A 7068-nucleotide genomic window follows, 5' to 3' on the forward strand; every position below is an offset into this window, starting at 1 on the left:
TGGTGGTGGTATAATATATAAAAATTATAATTAAAACTTTTAATTTTTGAGATTATAACTGTAAAGTTATTTTTGCTGTATATACTTGAAATACATCAATGTCTTCAAAAAACAATCTGTTGGTGGCAGTATAAACTCAGAAATCAAATATAGCAAGGTCATCTCAGGTATATTAGAGTTAATAGCAATAGTGCCATTAAGTTAGTATAAATGTAATTTAAAAATTAGTACACAAAATAGCTGGTCTGGCCATAGGCTCCCAGAGGTCAAGGATCAGTCATCATTAAATACCAGTAGAAAATACTTTGAGAGGAAACATGTCAAATCAAATTTCTTCTGTAATTACCTCATATGACAAAAAAAAAATTGTATAACTTGCAAATATTTTATGGAAATTTTGAAGTGACAAATATTATTTTAAAATAAGAAATTACTTTGAAAATAACAGAAGACACTCAGTGCTAGCAAACCTTATACATCTATATCATTTCACCACTGAAGACTGACATATAAGCATCACTCTTTAGTATGAGCCTCTTAGTAAGTGACTGCAATTAGTCCCTTCATTCCCTTTCTGTTTGATTACCTAGAATACACCCTCAGACCTGAAGGAGGGAAAGCTACACATTCTTGAAAAGCACATGTAAAGTGGCACAGTAGGGGTATCAGAAGGGGACCAGGCAGAAAACTGATGGCTGGTTTCAGAAGCATTGAAGAGGAGCCATCTGGGTGTCCATGGGTGGGTTCCAGAAACCACTGTAGACATTCTTGCTTCACAGCCTCTATCAATAACATGCCCACATTGGAGACATTGTCACCAAATGCATTATATACCATGGTTAATTTAAGAATAGGGTGTCAGAGCCACTTCGTTATATTTTGGCCATAAATTTTACCACACATGTTCATAAAGTTATACTCATATAGAAATTTTCTATGATATATTGTTTCTATAAATATTTCTTTCATTTGTTTTTTACATACTTCTTTTATTCTTTGACTCTTTCATAAATGTATATAATGAATTTCAGTTGCTCTTATCTCATTACCCTCAGTCACCCTCTTCATTTTCTGGTGAAACTCTTCATCTTCCTAACAAGTCTTCCTCATACATTTATGCACTTTATGCATGTGTGATCCACTGAGTTTAATTAGGGCTGCTTGTGTTGTGCCCAGAGAACGGACCCCAAAGAATAACCACAGAATCCAGAGGGCATGGAAGAGTCTTTATTCAGGCTTAAGCTCAGGCTCCCCGATTGCAGGGGGAGGGAGCTTTTTATAGGTTTTAGACAAAGGGAGGAGGGAATAACAGAGTTACACTTTGATTGGTTCGAGGGGCCCACGCACGCCAACACACTTTTGAATTGATTGGCTACAAGGGATGCAGTCCTGGGGGCTTCTCGTTGGTGGGTGTTACTCTCAGAGCTGTGGAACGTGCTGACTGTTATCTGTTGAGCCAGAAGTCTCTATTTTACCTTATAAGGCTGCTATATGTCTGGGTTTGCTTCACCTATAGCCTCCTGGGGTGGGGGGTGGCAGGTGGAGATTACAACATGCCCGTACATGTTCAGGCTTGCCTGAAACAGCTAGTCAGAATGGGTCAATATAGTTTGTCTTTTTAGCCAAGCAATCAAGCAGTTTAGAGAAGCAAAAAAGAGCAGTTAGTCCTAGAGAGAGAGGGTGGTCTCCTGGGATTAAGGGGGCATAGTCCAGGGCAGGGGATACTTAAAAGAAACCAAAGCCAGTATGGCTTTTCACTTGCATGCGCTCAGATGGCAGCCTTGCCCTTCCTTTCTTAAGCTGCATTATTTGTGCTGTAACAAACCACAATTGTTGCTTTAGAATATGTGTTTAGAGATGCATCATCATAAGGATCTTTTGAACTAAAAGTTATTGTACTGACATATCTTTTCTATACGTATACATATTTATGATGTGACTTGTATAATTAAATATTTTCATTAGATAAGCTATGATGTTTAGTGTCGGGCTCCATAAAATACAACTTTCTTTCATTTGTTTTTTACATACTTCTTTTATTCTTTGACTCTTTCATAAATGTATATAATGAATTTCAGTTGCTCTTATCTCATTACCCTCAGTCACCCTCTTCATTTTCTGGTGAAACTCTTCATCTTCCTAACAAGTCTTCCTCATACATTTATGCACTTTATGCATGTGTGATCCACTGAGTTTAATTAGGGCTGCTTGTGTTGTGCCCAGAGAACGGACCCCAAAGAATAACCACAGAATCCAGAGGGCATGGAAGAGTCTTTATTCAGGCTTAAGCTCAGGCTCCCCGATTGCAGGGGGAGGGAGCTTTTTATAGGTTTTAGACAAAGGGAGGAGGGAATAACAGAGTTACACTTTGATTGGTTCGAGGGGCCCACGCACGCCAACACACTTTTGAATTGATTGGCTACAAGGGATGCAGTCCTGGGGGCTTCTCGTTGGTGGGTGTTACTCTCAGAGCTGTGGAACGTGCTGACTGTTATCTGTTGAGCCAGAAGTCTCTATTTTACCTTATAAGGCTGCTATATGTCTGGGTTTGCTTCACCTATAGCCTCCTGGGGTGGGGGGTGGCAGGTGGAGATTACAACATGCCCGTACATGTTCAGGCTTGCCTGAAACAGCTAGTCAGAATGGGTCAATATAGTTTGTCTTTTTAGCCAAGCAATCAAGCAGTTTAGAGAAGCAAAAAAGAGCAGTTAGTCCTAGAGAGAGAGGGTGGTCTCCTGGGATTAAGGGGGCATAGTCCAGGGCAGGGGATACTTAAAAGAAACCAAAGCCAGTATGGCTTTTCACTTGCATGCGCTCAGATGGCAGCCTTGCCCTTCCTTTCTTAAGCTGCATTATTTGTGCTGTAACAAACCACAATTGTTGCTTTAGAATATGTGTTTAGAGATGCATCATCATAAGGATCTTTTGAACTAAAAGTTATTGTACTGACATATCTTTTCTATACGTATACATATTTATGATGTGACTTGTATAATTAAATATTTTCATTAGATAAGCTATGATGTTTAGTGTCGGGCTCCATAAAATACAACACTTAACAAATATTTCCTTAGGATGAGCTTCCTAGGGCTAGAAGGGTATATTGTTAGGGAAAGAGGAATTTACTGCTTGTCTGAATTTACTGCTTGAAGTTAAGCACAAATGTGATTCAATGTGGTGCACGTGCTTGATGGTTATGCTAATTGTCTTACTGGGGGGCGTCTGGTTTTGTATTTTTCTCTACGCTCCCTATTTTAAACCTTCCCTTCCTCCTTTTCCTTCCTTATATTCTCGGTCTAAGTCCTCGCGTGGGACCGTTAAAGGCGAAAGAGCAATTGAGGTTTTCTGGTCAGGGCTACTCCCTGATGTAAGCCAGAGGCTCTTAGCTCCTAGCCCTCTTGGCGGACCCCAACTGCCCGCATGGGTGGAGACAAGACCCCTTATCTGTATCTCCCTCTCCTCTCCATCCCTCTTTCTAGCCACTGAGAAAGCCCCACGGGCACGGGTTGAGCAAATAAGAGCCATTAGGGCGCTCACCGCTGAAAGACTCCCGTGAAAGGATAAGGGGGTCCCAGGCATGAATCCCATATAAATTCACGTCCTCCGCAGAAGAAAAACTGGGCAACGACAGGCACCCGTCCACAAGCACACCCACTGGCCATCATTGTTTAGAGTGGCATCTTCACTTCTCCCTTTTCATCTCTCTCTCTCTTCTGTGACCTCCACCATGGGCCAGACTCAGGCCACTCCTAAAGGTTTAATCCTCTCTCACTTCTCAGAGGTGAAGGAGCGGGCTTTGAAATTGGGCCCCAGCATCAAGAAGGGTAAGTTTGGCACTTTCTGCTAGACTGAATGGCCCACCTTTGGAGTAGGTTGGCCGACCCAGGTGTCCCTTTCCCTGGACACCATCAGTAAGGTCAAGGCTGTCATTACCTGGCCTGACCCAGAGGGCCACCCAGATCAACTCCCCTATATCCTTTGTGGGAGAATCTGGCAGAGGATCCCCCGTCCTGGTTAAGGCCCCTCTTGGTGAGAAAGCTTCATGCTTGCCCACCAAAAGTCTCCATCATGGTCACCCAGGAAGGTTTGAAGTCCTCCAGTCACAGAGGTGGGGATCCTAGTGCTCCGCCAGTTCTCCCCGAGAGCTCCCCTCTCTACCCCCCTTTTCCCGTTGAACAGCCACCACCTTATGCAGCTCCACGAGGAGGAGAAGCGCAGGCAGTTTATGGAGGGGGGGATGGAGCCAGGGGTCCCCATGGGAATCCAGTGGTTGCCCCCTCCCCAGACTCCTCTACAGGAGAGGATAGACAACCTGGGGAGGTGGGAGGGATGCAGTTAAGGTCTCGAGGAAACAGGGACCGAGTGGGGGAAGCTCCATCCTCCACCACAGGAGGAGCCACGCCAGTTCTGTTGGTCCAAATGGTTGGTGGCCCAGATGGAGTTCAGCAGTATCAATACTGGCCATTTTCCTCTAGCGATCTCTACAATTGGAAAGTGGAAGGCGGCAAGGCCCTGCTGGGGAATTTCTACTACAGTCATGAGCCCTGGTGGTTTCACAAGATAAGGAAGTAAAATGTAGAAAAAAATCAGGGCAAGAAAAACATGTTTTTAAAAGGCACCTGGTTATTTCAAACTGGGGCAGGGGTACACTTAAGGCTTGGCCTCCAACAGGGTCTACCGCCAAACCCTAATGACCGGTCTCCAAGCGGCCGCAAGACGGTCCACTAACCTGGCTAAGGTAAAAACAATTGTTCAGGGAGAAACCGAAAGCCCAGCCACGTATCTGGAAAGGCTATTTGATGCCTATAGGCAATACACCCCTATAAACCCAGAGGCAGAGGAACACAGGTCAGCTGTAGTCCTCTCTTTTATTAACCAGGCAGCCTCTGATATCAGGAGAAAACTCCATAAGCGGGACGATCTGGGAGAGATTTCTATTAGAGAGATACTGCAACAAGCAGAGAAGGTCTTTAATGCTAAGGAGTCGCTGGAGGACAGGGAGGAGAGGCTAAGGAAGGAGGAATGGGAGATGCAGGATAAAAATAGGAAAGAGGACAGAGAGTTTCAAAGAAAAGAGAACAAGAAGCAGAGGGAGGAGATGGCCAGAATATTCCTGGCCGGAGTGAAAGGGAGCCCTGAGCCGCTCCAGAGAGCAGGACCCCGCCCATCTAAACTAGGGCGGGAACAGTGTGCCCTGTGCAAAAGATACGGGCATTGGAAGAGAGAGTGCCCGCAAAGAAGAGGGAGACAAGGAGGAGGGAGCCCTATTAGGACCCTCCACCTGGGAGAAGGAAACTGATGGAGACAGGGCTCGGCACCCCTCCCCGAGTCTTTGGTAACTCTGTGTGTGGAGGGAACTCCCATTGGGTTCATGGTAGATACTGGGGCACAGTATTCAGTTCTCAATCAAGCTCACGGTCCTCTAAATCCAGGATGCACAAGCATAGTCCAAGGAGCTACAGGAACTAAGAGGTGCGCCTGGACCACCAACAGGAAAGTGGACTTGGGAAGGCATCAGGTTTCCCACTCCTTCCTAGTTGTGCTTGAGAGTCCCGCACCTTTGCTGGGTAGAGACTTACTCACCAAGATCGGGGCACGTATCCATTTTGAGCCTAAAGGGATAAAAGTCATGGACTCAGAAGGACAGCCCCTGCAGCCAGTACATGTGTGGTCTTTATCTCTGGCTGATGAATATCACCTATTCCCAGCAGCTCTAGAAAAGGGGGGCCAGGGAGACATGAGCTCCTGGTTTCAGGAGTTCCCTTCCGCCTGGGCCAAAACCAGGGGAGCCGGCCTCGCTAAGCACCTGCCCCAGGTTGTGGTCCAACTCAAAGCCATGGCCCTGCCCATTTGGGTCCATCAGTACCCAATGCAAGAAGAGGCTAGGAAGGGAATAGCGCCTCACATCCATAGATTGCTAGAAGTGAAAATCCTTAAACCCTGCCAATCAGCATGGAATACACCCCTGCTTCCTGTGAGAAAGCCTGGCAGTGGAGATTACAGACCGGTACAGGATTTGCGAAGGGTAAATGAAAGAGTAGAGGACATTCACCCCACGGTGCCCAATACATACACCCTACTTTGCCACCTGCCACTGTCTCATGTGTGGTATACCACCCTAGACTTGAAGGATGCTTTCTTCAGTGTCCCTCTCGCTGAAGTCAGTCAGCCCTTGTTTGCCTTTGAGTGGCAAGAACCAGGAGGGGGAAAGACAGGGCAGCTCACTTGTACAAGACTGCCAGAAGGCTTTAAGAACTCTCCCACCTTGCTCAATGAGGCACTAAGCCAAGACCTGGAGCTCTTCCGCAAAAGGCACCCCCATGTGACTCTGCTGCAGTATGTGGATGAGTTGTTGCTGGCTACAGCAACCCGTGAAGAGTGCATGGAAGCTACAAGGAACCTGTTGGCTGAACTGGGCAGCCTGGGATATCGGGCCAGCACCAAAAAGTGCACATCTGCCAGAGGTCAGTGGTTTACTTGGGGTAGAAGACAGCAGAAGGAGCCAGATGGCTGACACAAGCCATAAAACAGACTATCCTGACCATTCCTGTGCCCTCCTCTCCCCGGGGAGTGAGGGAATTCCTTGGCTCGGCTGGGTTTTGCAGACTCTGGATCCCAGGGTATGCAGAGATAGCCCGTCCACTGTATGAAGCCACCAAAGAAGGACCAGATTGGAGGTGGAGTCAGGAACAACAAGAAGCATTTGACAGATTAAAGGAAGCTCTTCTCTAGGCCCCTGCCTTGTCTCAGAAAAGCCCTTCATTTTGTTCATAGATGAAAAGAAGGGAGTGGCCAAAGGAGTCCTGGCCCAGCAACTAGGCCTGTGGAAGAGACCGGTGGCTTACTTGTCCAAGCGGCTGGACCCAGTGGCCTCAGGATGGCCATCTTGCCTGCGCATCTTGGCAGCCATCACCCTACTGGTAAAGGAAGCGGACAAGCTGACCTTTGGACAGGACTTAAGAGTGACAGCACCACATACTGTGGAGGGAATTCTCAGGCACCCTTCAGGGAAATGGATGACAAATGCCAGGCTCACCCACTACCAAGGGCTCCTGCTGGACTCTCCTC

This window comes from Nannospalax galili, unplaced genomic scaffold (assembly GCF_000622305.1).
Source record: "Nannospalax galili isolate Female #2095 unplaced genomic scaffold, S.galili_v1.0 scaffold171, whole genome shotgun sequence".
NCBI classification, from domain to species: Eukaryota; Metazoa; Chordata; class Mammalia; order Rodentia; family Spalacidae; genus Nannospalax; species Nannospalax galili.